Below are 16,615 nucleotides of genomic sequence, written 5' to 3' on the forward strand. Positions count from 1 at the left end.
ATAAAAAAGTGATGGTTACTAAGCAATCAACACTCAGCAGGTACTTGTCAGTTTATGCATCATCTTGTTCATGATGTCTTTATTTAGAGAGAAAAAGAATACCACTTATAAGCTCAGTACTTTTAACCTAATCTTCTACCACATCTAACTCAGATTCTTTGAGTGGGTGGAGATTCTATGTACATAGAACTCACTGACCTCCAGGGTTGCTGATTCTTTTGATGCCTTTCTGGCATCTGCCCTGTGCTCTCAGGGTACTATCGTGTCCCGGGGACAATTGGAAGCAGGATGGAGACAGCTTCAACCCAGGAAGTCTCAGACATGAGGATGGGAGACTTGGCTATTGCCTCTCTTGCTTTCTCTGCTCCCAACCTGGCAATACAAGTCTGGCTCTCCTACCACTAACTCCAGTAAGAATTTCCTGCCCTGACAGTTAGAGGCTTCACTCCTCATTTGAATTTTAACCACCCCTGCATCTCCTGGGACCAACAGCCTCTGAATATTCAGAGGAAGTGCCTTCCAATGACCCTTCCCTGGCCAGCTCCTCAGGTAATACACCCCCTAATAAACTGAACATGTTCTTTGAAGCTGTTCTGGGGTATATTATTTCCTGTGTACTAATTCCTGATCAAGATACTGTCTGTAAGGAATACCTTCTGTACCCTATTGATATAAGAAAACATCCAAGTACTTTAAAAATGGTGACCTATAAATGGAAGGAGGTTTTAAGCATAGGCCTTTAGCCTATGGTAAGATACGCACATGTTTGATACAATGCTGTATGAAAATATTGAACTAGTTCTAATCAGTGATAGGCCCATGTTTTCTGTGTGGTTGCACACACAGTCTCTGTTCTGTGGAGTGCACTTCTATTATTTTCAAAGTCTTCTCATAGAGAAGGCTTTGTTTAAAATGAACATATGTATTCTTCCCACCAAGGAAGTCAAAGCATGTCACGGCACCATATCCTTGTCCCATGTTGGTGATGGAAGTTACAAAAGTGGCTTTCCAGAAGTCCATGGTGAGGAAACTGAGGCCTGATGAAATTAAGTGGCTGAACAGAACTTTTTCCGTGGTACAGATCTGACTCCCTCCACTGCTTTACACTACCCAAAGGGTTAAGACCCTGGATAGCCACAACTGCAGCTGCCAGTTTTCCAAAAGTCACTGCTTCAGACAGGCAGAGAGGAACTGTTTTTGACACCTGATTACAGGGTTCAAGAGCAAATCAGCATCTCTCTAAAGCTCTCTACTCGTCCCCTCCTGTGAAACAGTACTTTTAAAATTGTGTCTGTTTACATCATCAACTTATTGTTAGGTTTTTTTTTTTAACCAAGGTTCAAAGAAAGACTTGAATGAGAAAGGTAGATTCAGATAACTTTTCTAGGGAAGGTTCTTACTTGAGCAGATGTGGGAAATAGTGATATAACCCTCAAAACAGATGGTCAGAGTTGATAAGCCACATTTTTTATACAATATGTTTTGGTCTATGTTCCACTCCTTCAACTTCTTAAGATCTTCCCACCACCCTACCTTCCTTTGTCTTACAGATAACCAGAACTCCTACCAAAACTCTAACCAAAGACCAGACTTAACAAAGCTCAGCGGCCATTTTTCAGATCATCCAGCAGAGGGCACCAAGTCTCACAGTTAAAAAAGAAAAACTATTCAGCATACCAGACGTAAACGATGGATGCAGAAACTTCATGATTCTGAATCAAATTGATTCTCCTTACGACTTGAAGTCTTTGCTACATAGTATGTGGTCAGTGTTTTATGGAAGGCTGGTCATATGATAGAAGATGAAAGAGCTAAATACCTCCTTCTACAACTTACATGCCTCTCTGCATTGTGGGGCCTAAGTGCCCTTTGAAGCTCCTCTCCTGGGTGGGTACTGACCGAAGGGAGGGTGAAGACAAGGTAATGTCTCTTGGTAAGCCCTGGAAACAACTTTTGGGTCATAGTTTATGTTTTGTGTGCTGGAGAGTTTTATGTCAACTTCATACAAGCTAAAGTCATAGGGAACCTCAATTAGAAAACTGCCCCCATAAGATCGGGGTGAAGACAATCTTGTAAGGCATTTTCCTAATAAGTGATTGATGTGGGAGAGTCCAGTCCACTGTGTGTGGTGCCATCCTGGGCTGGTGGTCCTGGGTTCTATAAGAAAGCAGGCTGAGCAAGCCATGAGGAGCAAGCCAGAAAGCAGCACCCCTCCATGGCCTCTTCTTCAGCTCCTGCCTCCAGATTCCTGCGCTGCTTGATTTCTTGTCTTGATTTCCTACATGATAAATACTAATATGGAAGTGTAAGCCAAATAAACCTTTTCCTCTTAAAGAAAAAAAGAAAGAAAGCAAAAGAAAATGAAGCTAAAGGACAAGAAAATCTAAAACTTGCAGGGAGCTGAAAGTCTTTTCCTCAGATATTGGAAACTGCGAATTTTACTGAGAAAAGCTATGGGTGGTAGTCTGTGCGAGCAACCCGGTCCAGGTCAATCAAGAGGTCTGGAACTCCCAAGACCCGGTGGGTGGTAATTTCTGCCTGCATAGGACCAAAGGTGTTGAACCATGCCTCCTGGGCTCCAGTCACAGACCCCACCACCCCACAGCGCCCCTCCCCCTGCAGGAGAGATGTGTGATATTGGTCACAGATGTGTGATATTAGCAGCACCAAGCCTTCTTACATGCAAATAAGAATTCCCCAAGCTCTCAGCCCAAACCAATGAGAAGTGCCTGCTGTCGAACCCTGAATCACCTCCAAAATCCTACCCAGGGAATTAAAAGGTGTGTGAGAACTACCCCATCCTCTGAGCCTTTTGTTCTAAGACCTGTAACAGTAGGGGAGTTACAAGTCTGCTTGAAGCTTCGCTGCACTCCTCATTAGCTAGTCCACCTCTCATCAGCCCGCCCCTGCCCAACTCAGTGCATGGAGGCAGGGAGTAACTGAGTGACCTGGAAGGCACTGCAGAGACAGAGGTGAAGCCAGCTGTGGCAGGAGAAGGGGCAGAAGTGACTTCTTCCCCGCCCATGCTCACTTCCCTTCAACAGAACTCTCTCACTGGATGGGGCCAGAGATCTCCGTGAAAGCCTCTGGTACACAGGCCCACAAAAAGGATGAATCTAAATTAATGGCAAATTATAGATTAAACAGCAGTAATTATTGTTGTGCTTGTTAAAGCAAGTGTTATGAAATTTTAGTTATTTTTTTTTTAAAATACCATATTTAAACACACACACACACACACACACACACACACACACACACACACATACAAGTTTATTCATGGATTGTGGCCTTTACATCTACATCTATCTACCTTTTCAAAAACATTTTGGAGGTGCAAACTCTCATTCGCAGAGTGACCAAAGACCCTCGTCCTTTGATGCTCATTCACAATGTCTTTCAAAGACAATGTCCAAGCATGAGCCACATCTGCAAGCTTTCCTGGTGAGGTTAGTTCAGCTTCCTCCTCCCAGGCGGCTACTCAGAGTTTCTGCTCTATCTCAGTACTCTATTACTAAAGCTGTGCCTAGACACTGGGCCTGGAAGCTACTGCCACCATTCCTACACTATGATTCTTCAAGCCCAGACCCAATCAGGAGTTGAATCGTGAAGCACCTTTGCCTAGTCTGATCAAGAACTCTCATTCGCCTTGTACTGCTAGCACGGGCCATGTGTCCAGCTTTAGGTGGGGGCCACACCTGTGAATTCTTGGTGAGGCATTTACTATTTAGCTTACAAAGACTTGCTGAAAGTTCTGATACAGATATATCCTGGTATACATAAAATATTACTTCTTCAATAAAGCTACATTTTGAAAGTATAATTTGCAGTTATTAGAAGCTTTTTATTAGAAGCACCTAGCATACTTCTCCTTCTAGCTAACCTCTCATGAATTAGGCCCTGGGAGTGACTTCTGGGAGCATTTGTGACTCCCAATTTGCCAGGGGAACCAACCAATTACTCTCTAAGATGTGAAATAGTTTGCCATTTGTTGTCAGTAAACTTTAATGCCTGGTCTTTTTCCCTGTCTGGAGACAATCTGTCTGAATAGGAAACATCCTTGAGAAATTCCAGGCCGAGAATCAGCTCAGCACTGATTAGGATTAGTTGGAACACTGTTGGGGCCGGGAAACATTGTTCAATTTAGTTTGGCTATAACAAAATATTTCTTAGGTCACCTTTATGCCTGAATAAGGAAAGCATGTAGATTTCTCCACAGAGTTTAGCTGAGATCAATCTTGAACATATCTGAGTTAGGAGATGTTAGCGGCCGGCCACCTCAGGAGACTGGCTCACTGTGACTGAGTGAAGTGTGCTCCTCAGGTCTATGAACAGGTTTTTTTAGACCCGTCATGCAGACACAACTGAAGTAGATGAGTGCTGCGTAACAGAGTTTTCCTCCTTCCTACTCCCAGGTCCTCTCTATCTTCCCCAATTCCCATCAAGATCCACACCCTATCTATCTCACCTTAGAATACAAACAAGTACCTAAAGAGTAGCAATAGAATTTTAAAAAGAGAAGTCAAAATCAAGCAATGTGGAATGAGAGAAAACATCCAAACAAGAAAACAAGCCACTGGAAAAAGCACTAAAATATTTATAGACAGAGAGGTGCACACAATCTCACACAGGGATTTCACACACACACACACACACACACACACACACACACACACCAACAACAAAATCTGAAAGCTGTATTGTATGTGATAAGGACCTGTGAGGTCAAATATATTCCCTGACTTATGATTATGACACAAAGAACCTCCACGCATGATACTGAGTTTGGTTTTTTCTTTTCTTTCTCTTTTCTTTTTCTTTTTCCTTGTTTTGTTTACCATCTACTCCTGAACATGGGCCCTTAAGAGGGGTTTGTTTCTGCAGTGAACCTCTCATGGAGAAAACCAATTTTTCATTCTGGCTATCAATAGGATATAGCTTCTGGATTAGAGGGCATGTCAACTTCTCCATTCAGGTCTAGAACCACACCTGGTATGGATCCACCCAGGTCTTGAACACAGTGCCACAGTGTATATGAGTTCTTATGAGTGTCAGGCCTACTGCATCTAGAAGGCTTTTATTTCATTTCCTATCCAGTGTGGCTCTTCAGCTCTTGCACCCTTCTTTGTTGCATACTTCCCTGAGGGGAGAGATATGTGGTAGAGACATTGCATTTAGAGCTAACTGTTTCTTCTTCTCCTTCTCCTTCTCTTCCTCCTCCTCCTCCTTCTCTTCCTCCTCCTCTTCCTCCTTCTTCTTCTTCTTCCCCTTCTTCCCCTTCTTCTTCTTCCCCTTCTTCTTCTTCCCCTTCTTCTTCTTCTTCTTCTTCTTCTTCTTCTTCTTCTTCTTCTTCTTCTTCTTCTTCTTCTTCTTCTTCTTCTTCTTCTTCTTCTTATGCTTCTCTTCTGCCTCCCACTCCTCCTCCTCCTTCCCCCTCTCTCTCTGTCTCTCTGTCTCTCTGTCTCTCTCTCTCTCTACACAATGTCTGACTGTGGGACTCTGTATTTGTTCCGATATTGCAGGAGTAAGCTTCTCTGATGTTGGCTGATCAAAGCACTTATCTATGAGTTAGCAGTCTGTTATTAGGAGTCATTTCATGCCTAGGTTCCTTTATAAGAACTGTAGTATTAGGTTTTACTCTGTTTCCATGGCCTTTGTAGTCTCAGGTTGTTAACTACCCAAACAATGTTGGGTATGGTTTCCACTTCATGGAATGCTCCCATAGCCAACATCAAAATAAATGAAGCAAACTCAAAGTTATTCTACTAAAACCAGAAACATGACAAGTTTGTCTACTCCCACCATGCCTCCTCAATATAGACCTTAAAGTCTTAATTAGAGCAAGAAAACAACTGAAAGAAATTAAGGGCATACAAACTGGAAAGGAACAAGTATTATTTGCAGGTGATTTGATAGTATATATAAATGATCCTAAAAATTACAGCAGGGAACTCCTATAGCTAATAAACACTTTTAGCAAAGTAACTGGATACAAACTTAACTCATAAAATTAGTAATTCCCCAATCAACTGACAAATGGACTGAGAAAAAGTCAAGGAAATTACACTATTTATGATTACTAAGACTATAAAATATCTTAGTGGAATAATAACCAAATAAGTGAAAGAGTTTCATAACAAAAAATTAAGACACTGAATAAAATAATTGTATGTATCAGAAAATTATCTTTCATGCTCATGGATTAAATTAGAATTAAATAGAATTAATAGAGTAAAAAATGGCATCCTAGCAAAAGCAATCTACAGATTTAATTCAATCCAAATTAAATTCCAAACAATTTTTTTTCAGATCTTACATTTCATATGGAAACACCAAAAACCCAGGATTGCTGAAACAAACTGAAGAAAAAGAACAGCAAAAGAACTGCTGGAGATATCGTCATCATTGCCAATATCAAGTAGTACTACAGAATTATAGTAATAAAACTAGCATCATGTTGGCACAAAAAAGTCACCTTGATCAATTGAATTGCAATGAAGACCCAGACGTATAGTCATACATCTATGGTCACTGTAATTTTGATTAACAACAACAACAGCAAGATAGAAATGCACACTGCAAAAAAAAAAAAAAAGACAGCATCTTCAACAAGTGAGGCTGGTCAAACTATATGTCTGCATGTAAACCAATAAGTATTTTTTTTTTTTTTTTTTTACTTATCACCATGCATTAAACTCAACTCCATACGTATAAAATATTTCTATAAAAACAAGATATACTGAACCCGATAAATTACTAGTTGGAAGTAGCCTGGAACTCATTGACAGAAGAAAAGACATTCTGAAGGAACCCTTTAGCACAGGATCTAGAATCATGATTTCATGAGGGAGGGACCTCATGAAACTGAAAGTTTTCTGTAATGTAAAGTATACCATCTTTAGGACAATGTGCTAGCTTACAGAGTGAAAGAGATTTTTACAGGCTGCACATCTAATAGAGGGATAATATCCAAAATATTAATCCAATATCCGGAGTCATCAGGGAAATTCAAAACTACTTTGACATACCATCTTACAGTAGGCTAAGATCAATAAAACAAATAATCGCTTGTTCCAGTGAGGATGTACAGCAAGGGGAAGCATTACCCATGGCTGGTAAAAGTATGACTTTGTAAAGTCATTGTGGGAATCAGTGTGATACTTCATCAAGAAAATAAGAACTGCTCTACCCCAAGCTCCAGCAATACTGTAATACTCTTCTGTATACTGAAGGATGCTTCACTCGCTCAACCATACTCACTCTTCATTCATAATATCCAGAAATTAAACCACCTAGATGTTCCTTAACAAAAGAATAGATTAAAAACATTGTATATTTCCACAATGGGGTATTGTAATATAAAATGAAATACTCAAGTGTACTTGTGCTTTAAAGTATTGATATTGTAAAGTTTGTAGGTAAGGGAATGAAACTAGAAAAATCATCCTGAAGTAACACAAATGTGGAAAAACGGATATAGTATATACTCACTTTTATATTTATATTAGCTGATAGGTCAATGATAATCAAGATACAATCCATATAGTCACAGAGGTTAGGTACAGATGACTGCACTAGGGGATTTGATAGGTCTCTCTAGGAAAGGGAAATGATAGTTATAGACCATAGCTGGTGTGATTGCTATTCTCAGTTGTCAACTTGGTTATATGTGGAATGAACTTCAATCCAGAGATGGCGGGGACACATGTGATTCGGATCTTGAGGCTGGAAGGCACAGCTTTTGATCCAGACCTTGAGGCTGGGACAGATGCCTTTAATCCAGATCTTGAGGCACACCTTTAATCTGAGCCATACATTCTGCTTGAGGTCTACTAAGGACAAGGGAGGAAGGGAGGATTTATTTGGATTTACCAGCTTGTTTTAGTTTAACAACCCATCTATTGAAGCCTAACTCATCAGGCTTCCAGTTTCTATAGAAGACCAGCTGAAACACTCAAGCTTGTGGGACTGCGCCACTACTAGATTCTTGGACTTTACATTTACAGCTGATCATTTTTGGCTTAGTCGGATCACAGCCTGTACATGATTTCAGTAAATTTCCTTTATACATATAGATTTATTCCATAAGTTTTGTGACTCTTGATATCCCCAAATGATGCAGAAGTTTGTACTTGGAGTGTGTCTAGAGGAACAGAAGTGTAAGGATGAATCTTTTAAGTATATGGAATGGGCTTTGTAACTAGCCAGCACCTTCTAATTCACTAGTCTTTCAGCTACTGAAACCTCTTCAGTCACTCTCTCTCGTGGGAGCTGAGTGAATACTGAAGGACCATGGTGGAAACTATATTTTAAATGTAAAGAGGTAAATGCTTTTGATTATCCTGAACCATCAATTGTTAATGGCAATGGATTAGATGACCCAGTATATGAAAGTTTTTAGAGTTTGGAGAGGGAAATAAAAAAAAAAAATGATTTTGCTGGTTGGTTACTCTTAGCAAGGCTGGATAAATTGATAAAAGAAAGAAATGAGCTCCAGATGAAATTGACCAGCTATAGATGCAAATAAACAATCTAAGCTTACTAAGTGTGCCATTGAAGAGAATCCTTGTTTCTTCTTTGAGCATGAGTGCAGCATATTCAACAACTGGTGGTGGTTCAACTGGCAGTGTCCATGTAGAAGAATGTAAATTGATCCATTCTTATCTCCTTGTACAAAGCCCAAGTCCAAGTGGACCAAGGACCTCCACATAAAACCAGACACATTGAAATTAATAGAAGAGAAAGTGGGCAAGAGCCTTGAACACATGGGTACAGGAGAAATTTTCCTGAACAGAACACCAATGGGTTATGCTCTAAGATCAATAATAGTCAAAGGGGACCTCATAAAATTTGCAATGCAAATGGACAAAACGGCAACCAATAAATTGGGAAAAGATCTTCACCAATCTTCCATCAGATAGAGGGCTAATATCCATTATATACAAAGAACTCAAGAAGTTAGACTCCAGAGAATCAAATAATCCTATTAAAAATGGGGTGCAGAGCTAAACAAAGAATTCTCAACTAAGGAATATCAAATGGCTGAGAAACACCTAAAGAAATGTTCAACATCCTTAATCATCAGGGAAATGCAAATCAAGACAACCCACAGTGAGATTCTGCCTCACACCAGTCAGATTTGCTAGGATAAAAAACTCAGGTGACAGCAGATGCTGGAGAGGTTGTGGAGAAAGAGGAACACTCCTTCATTGCTGGTGGGACTGCAAGCTGGTACAATCACTCTGGAAATCAGTTTGGTGGTTCCTCCAGAAATTGGACATAGTTCTACCAGAGGACCCAGTTATACCACTCCTGGGCATATACCCAGAAGATGCTCCAATGTTATAAGGACACATGCTCCACCATGTTCATAGCAGCCTTATTTAAAATAGCCAGAAACTGGAAACAACCCAGATGTCCCTCAACCTAGGAATGGATACAGAAATTGTGGTACATCTACACAATGGAGTACTACTCAGCTGTTAAAAACAATGGATTTACAAAATTCTTAGGGAAATGGATGGATCTGGAGGATATCATCCTGAGTGAGGTAACCCAGTTACAAAAGAACACACATGGTATGCACTCACTGATAAGTGGATATTAGCCAAAAATCCCGGAATACCCATCAAACATTGTCAATAAAATTCAGGTGAACAAAAATGAAGAAATATTCTTGATATTAGACTTCATGTCTTCTAAAATAAAAAAGCAGTAAAAATTGTGCGGTGAATATTTTCGGCACTAATATCTTTATATCAAAAGAGAATTGTACACATTAAACCAGCCACAAAATCTTTGACCTACAGTCTGTCTTGTCTGCAATATATGGTAAGTCAGCAGTGCAGTGTGAGAGTAACCAACCAATGTCTGATTCGACTTAAGGAACATTCCATGAGACAGAACTCATAGCTGACATTTCTTGGGTGGCCAAGAACTACAGACAAGATAGGCTGGAAATCAAAGGTAAAAAGGAACACTTTGTTAAAAATAAGTATAAATAAAATGACTCCTAACGATATTCTGGTAAACTTATAGATCAGTGCCTTCCTTACCCACTCATCCTCAGAGAATCTTCCTCTTTCAGCACATGGGAACAGGTGGGAACAGGTGTAGAAACTCACAGACTCTGAGTGATGCCATTACTCAGAGAGAAGGGGCGAGAGGGATAGGGAGATGGATAGGAAAAAGGGGAAGGACAGGGAGAGGGAGAGGGGCAGGGAGAGGGAGTTTGTGTGTGTCAGGCCTTGGATCACACAGCTCTAAATAGGATGTCTTCATTAAATCCCTCTCCTCAGAACTCCAAGGAAGAGAAGGCAGTAAGGAATTTAGAGTGAGAGGGAACAGAACAAAGGTCCACTACATAAACTGAAAACTTCTTGAGAATTCAGAGAACAAAGTAGCAAGCACAGGGCCTACCTGGGTTTCCACCAGGTCCTCTGCATATATTATCTTTCAGCTTCTTATTTTTATAATATTCCTGAGTGTGAGAATGAGTGGGTCTCTGATTCTTCTGCTTGAATTTCTTCCTTCTGTTGTGTTGCCCTGTCCAGCATTGATGTGGGGGTTTCTCTCTTATCTTATTAAGTTCTATTTTGAAATGTTTGCCTGTCATCTGCTAGAAGCCCACTCTTTTCTAATGAGACACAGGAATGGGCTGCATATGGAGGTGAGAGGATGTAGGAGGGACTTGAAGGTTAGAAGGAAGGGATACTAATCAGGATATATTATATGAGAAAAGAATCTATTTCCAAAAAAAGAGAAAAATGATCTACACTATTTTTTAAGAGTTAACGTAAGTGAATGTTTCATAATATCTTCAGCAATTTTAACACATGTTAATATACTCAAAATAAAAATTGTGGCATTATATGAAGCATATCTTTAAGTGTAACAATACACTATCATTATTTTTAAAATTATAAATATGATATTCCATTGACAATTAAAGTCATACAATTCTTACCCAATGAGAAAATAAGTTAGAAATTAATTTTTTTCTTCATTTTTTTTCTTTCACATCCTTTAAAGGTGTGGCCTTGCTCTCAATGCTTCCCATTACCACAGAATCATATTTGTGAATGGTGTGCATATTAAGAAAGCTTGTGGACAATTGTAAGCTAATTCCTAAAATTAAAACATAAATAATATTCAGAGTATAACTATATCATGTTAAACAAAAGTTTTTGAATGAAAAATGGCATTCACCCAAAGAAAAGATATAGTTTACTTCTGAATGTGTTAATTCCCCATTTAAAAACATAATTAACTTTGCAATCCTATGTCAAACTATGTATTTTTAAAATGCTTACAAAATATTTTATAATTATCAGCCACCAAAAAATTAATGTTTAATAAATTCATGAACTATGTTAATTTAGAAGTACATAAATAAATTACATTTATGTATTATATTTATATTAAAATTAGCTATCAATAGGAACTGAAATTTGCTTAAAGCTTTACATAGCTTAATTGTTTGAAATATTGATGACTTTCCACACATAAACATTAGTATAATTATAGTTTTTTGTCTCAAATGTATGAAAATTAGAACTATCACATAAAACTTAATTAAACTTCACAAGCAAAATATCATGTTAGAGGCAAAATATTACAAAATAATCCCAGTTATCTAACACAGCCACTTCAAAAGATAAGAAGCATCAATAAGTCTTTTCCATTTTTGGACTATATCATTTGTCTTAAGGGATATCAGCTCAAAGATAAAGTTACCTGTGATAGAGAAGTAATATTTCCATGAAAATTATAAGTAGAAAATGACTGTAATATACATTTGGAGGCATAAAGTTTGAGAGAAGAATGAGAAATTATGAAAAATAAACCTGGTAGCTCTTCCAAGAAGAGAGGCATGCTAGTAAAAAATGTATCTGATACCAGTGGAAAATATCCAGAGAATCCACTAAATTTTTCTATGTTTAATAACTAAATAAATAAGAAATTAACAGCCAAAGGAAGAGAGAACTTCATGACAGTGACATGTCATACATTTTAAAAAGCATATGGGAACAAGACATGGAAAACCACACTTCTTGGGAAAACCCAAGAAGAATCTGTGAGAGAATGCTCTGTTGTAGGCTTAAAAAGACTGACTTGGAATGACTGTATCGAATAAAGAGTGTAAAGAAATATACCAAGAGATGTGCTTAATATTGAGAGGGCAATATTCAAACAACCAAACAGTAATAACATGCAGTGGGCATCACTGGCTGGTTTTATTGAGAATTTCATTGGAACAAAAGGCAACAGAACTGAAAAACATGGTAAGTTTATGGCTTGGTCAGGAAAGAGCAAAACCACATCTCAAAGAACAAAACGTAAGTGTGGCTCAGTAAGCACTCACACGTGAGATTGCTGTGACTAATCAAGAGTGGATAGTTGTCAATCAGAGCAAAAGCCCACAAGATATTCCAGAACTCTTTAAAGATGCCAGAAACTGGAAACAACCCAGATGTACCATGACAGAAGAATGGATACAGAAAATTGATTAATTTACACAACAGAATACTACTCATCTATTAAGAATGAAGACATCCTGAATTTTGCAGGCAAATGGATGGAACTAGAAAATATTATCCTGAGTGAGGTAATTCAGACGCAAAAGGACATGCATGGTATGGTATGTACTCAATAATAAGTAGATATTAGCCAAAAATAATTACAGAATACACAAGATACAGTCCACAGAACTCAAAAAGGTCAATAAGCTGAAATACCCAAGTGAGGATGCCTCAGTCCTCACAAGTAGGGAGTGAAGGAGGGACCTGGAGGAGAAAGTGGAGTCGAGGTGGGGGAGAGGGAGTGGGGAGAGAGGGGAACCTGATCTAGTATTGGATGAGGGAAAATAACTGAAGCCCTGAGGGCCAGCAGAAAGAATTGAAACAGGAAACCTCATGAGATAGGAGGTTGGCAAGACCCTTCAGAATGCACCAGAGACCTGGGAGGTGAGAAGCTCTCAGGACTCAAAGGGAGGGACCTTAGATGAGATGCCCAGCAGTAGAGAGTAGGAACTTACAGTGCCCACCTCCAGCAGGAAGACAGGGCATCAAGTGAGGGAGAGGGGGCGTTATCCCATAGTCATAACTCTGACCCATAATTGTTCCTTTCTGAAAGAATTACAGGGATAGAAGTGGAGAGGAGGCTGAGGAAAAGAAAGTCTAGCAACAGGCCCAAAGTGGGACCCAGCTCAATGGGAGGTCCCAAGGCCTGACACTATTACTGGGGCTATGGAGAGCTCACAAAAAGGGTCTTAGCATGATGACACTCTGGAAGACCCAACAAGCAGATGAAAGTCGGATGTAGATATTTGCACCCAACCAGTGGACAGAAGCAGCTAGCTCCATTGTTGTATTAATGAAGGCTGAAAGAAGCTGAGGAGAAGAGCAACCCTGTAGGAGGAGTAGCAGTCTCAATTAATCTGAACTTCTGAGATCTCTCAAACACTGGACCACCAACCAGGCAGCATACAGCAGCTCGTATGAGGCTCCCAACACACATACAGTAGAGGTCTGCCTGGTCTGTGTTCATTCAGAGATGATGCACCTAACCTTCAAGAGACAGGAGGCCTCAGGGAGTTTAAAGGTCTGGTGGGGTGGGGATTGGGGACATCCACGTGGAGACAGGGAGGTATCAAGGCGGTATGGGATGTGGAACAGTCAGAGGGTCGGTTGGGAGGGGGAAATAAAATATGGAGTGTAAAAATATATTAATTAATTAATTTAAATCAATCAATCAATAAAATGCTGAAAAAAAATCTACCAATTAATAACAACAAATAAGATGCCCTTGGTACCAGAAATGGACTTGCTGTTCCAGGAAACTTTGTCTTCTTCCTGCCACGTGAGTACCACAACAGTAGCCATGGTTCAGACTTGAGAACTATGATTCATGTTTACAGAAGATCTTACTAAATGGTCCTAGCTGTCCAGAAAGCAAAATGCAAGTTTTGTGGGTATCCTGACAGCTTCAACAAAGGAAAGTCATGGAGAGCAGACTGACGTGTGCTATAAGATTGGAGCCTATACAGAATAGGCTTTATTGGAGCACACCAAGTTGAGCTTTGGAAGTGACCATGGAAAGTAGGCACTGGATCCCTAGAATAGTCAGAAACATTCAATAGCATCAGATAAAGTTATAATCTGCAAATGCAGAAAACATGTGGGTTTCACAGGGCAAAGGCTGGCTGAGGGGCTACCCTTCTTTGCAACGTTTATGGGACATTGGTTTGGACCCTTGAGATTCTTTATTTACCAGGCTGTATTTCAGTCTCTCTTGTGGCTTCAGTCCTCATCTCCACCTCCTGTTGTCTCTCTCTGGGCTAAGGATGTTTATTGTGTGCTTGTTACTCTCCTAACTTTTTTTTAATAACATCAGCTCATATGTGAAAGTACTTTCCATGTGACTCAGATAAACTTGTGGATTTAAACTTTGCAAGGACGCTGCAGGATCCTTGGCACTATGAGGATGAGGTCATTACATTTTACATTAGGAAAAGGTCATAGATCTCGGAAGCCAGAGACGGATTGCTGGATTGGAAGCCTGACCCCATTGCATTAATATCATGGTGACGAGTCTTCTAAGACATAGAGTACAGTGAGAGACTCATAGAGAACACTACAGATATGGATTTTACAAGTCAGTGACCTTGATACCTCCCCATGGTAGCAATGAGCCTAAGCTCTGGATTTTCTAGCTTCCTGGCTCACAGTGTGGTAGTTCTATGACAGATAGGTCCCAGACGTTATGTCGAGGACCATAATCTGGTGCAGTAAAAAGGTCCTTTCTGAATTGTAATCCCATTTGGAATTTGAAACCCCCAGACTATGGGCTGTATAAACATCATTATAAAATACCAAGACTCAACTATTTTTAGAACAATTGAAAATGGAAAACTAATATACATAATATCTTTTTGTCTTACCAATATTGTCAAAAAGACAATGTTTTCTTCTTTGTGGAGCAGAAAGTATCTGCCATGTAATGTCACCTGGTCATTATCCATTCATCAGTTGGTTAGATGACAGCACATTCTTTGTGACATTTCTAGATGCTGACCAAGAACTCCTATAGCTTTTCTTTACTATTTCATACTTTCTTTTCTTTATGTTTCCTTGACTAGATAATTTGAAATGATGTGCCTTCAGACATACCAGCTCTTTGTTGTGCATGTGTGAGCCAGCCACTGAAGCTATAATTTACCATCTCAGCTCCTATGTTTTAGCTTTGAATTTCTGATTTGTTCTTATTTTTCTGATTTTTTTTATTCCTGCTGAATTCAAGTTCTTTTTCATATGCAGTTTTTTTGCTTGCTTTCTCTTGTTTACATCTATACCATAGACATATCCTAGTGGAGTATACTCCACAGTGTATAGAGCACTAACTGCACACATTAACACAAACATGCACACACAGAACATTACTTTCTTGTTCAATATACTGCTATCAATTAAATTATATAGAATGTCTTTTATGTACTATTTACTATTCATGTCTTTTATGCACAATTTGTTTTTTAATTTAAGCATTAATCTTGTATGTGGTCCATTATTCTTGAACTTTTAAGTAAAATTTCTAAATTAACATGGTTTTCTTCTTTCTTCTTTGTAGTTTCTTAGTAGATATGTCCTCAGTGTTGATCTTAGTAACTTGACCCAGTTTTTTTCATGAAGTGTTTATGATTGTTTACAGTTTATTTAAAGGAAGCATTCAATAATACCTCTCCACCATATCTGGACATCACTACTCTCATACTTTTGAGAGATTTTCAGTAATTAAAAATGGCATAATATGTGTTTTGTCTTACCACAAATGGAGAACTTTAAGTTTAGTCTTCAGAGTGATAATAGTGTTTTGATGATATTATTTACAACTTGTCTTAGTTTGGATTTTATTGCTGTGAAGAGACACCATGACCACAGCATGTCTTATGCAGAAAACCATTTCACTGAGGTTGTAGTTGTCTTACATTTTTAGAGGTTTAGTCCATAATCCTAATGATAGAAACATTGTATTATGCAGGCAGAGATGGTGGTGGAGGTGGAGCTGAGCATTGTACATCTTGATCCATAGGCAGCAGAAGGAATCTCTGTGCCCTATCAGACATAACTTGCACATAGAAGAAGTCAAAGCCTGTGTTCACCCTGACAATCTTCCTCCAGCAAGATCACATCTACTCCAACAAGGCCACACCTCCTAATAGTGTCTCTTTCTGTGGGGCAAGCATTGAAACACATGAGGCTATAGGGTCCATACATTCCACTCCCTGGTCCCCAGAGTCTTATAATTGCATTGTAATGCAAAATGCATTTAGTCCAAAATCATATCACAGTCACAGCACTGTTAAACATCTGTAGTTCAAAGTCTCTTCAGAGATTTATGCAATCTCTTTAACAGTTATTCTCTGTAACTTGCTTAGTTAGAGTTACACCAAGGTATTTTATATTATTTGTAACAATTGTGAAGGGTGTTCTTTCCCTAATTTCTTTCCCTGCCTGCTTATCATTTATGTAGAGGAAGGCCTCTAATTTGCTTGAGTTAATTTTATATCCAGCTACTTTGCTGAAGTTGTTTATCAAGTTTAGGAGTTTTCTGGTGG

Source organism: Mastomys coucha, unplaced genomic scaffold (genome assembly GCF_008632895.1).
Source record: "Mastomys coucha isolate ucsf_1 unplaced genomic scaffold, UCSF_Mcou_1 pScaffold14, whole genome shotgun sequence".
Taxonomy (NCBI): Eukaryota; Metazoa; Chordata; class Mammalia; order Rodentia; family Muridae; genus Mastomys; species Mastomys coucha.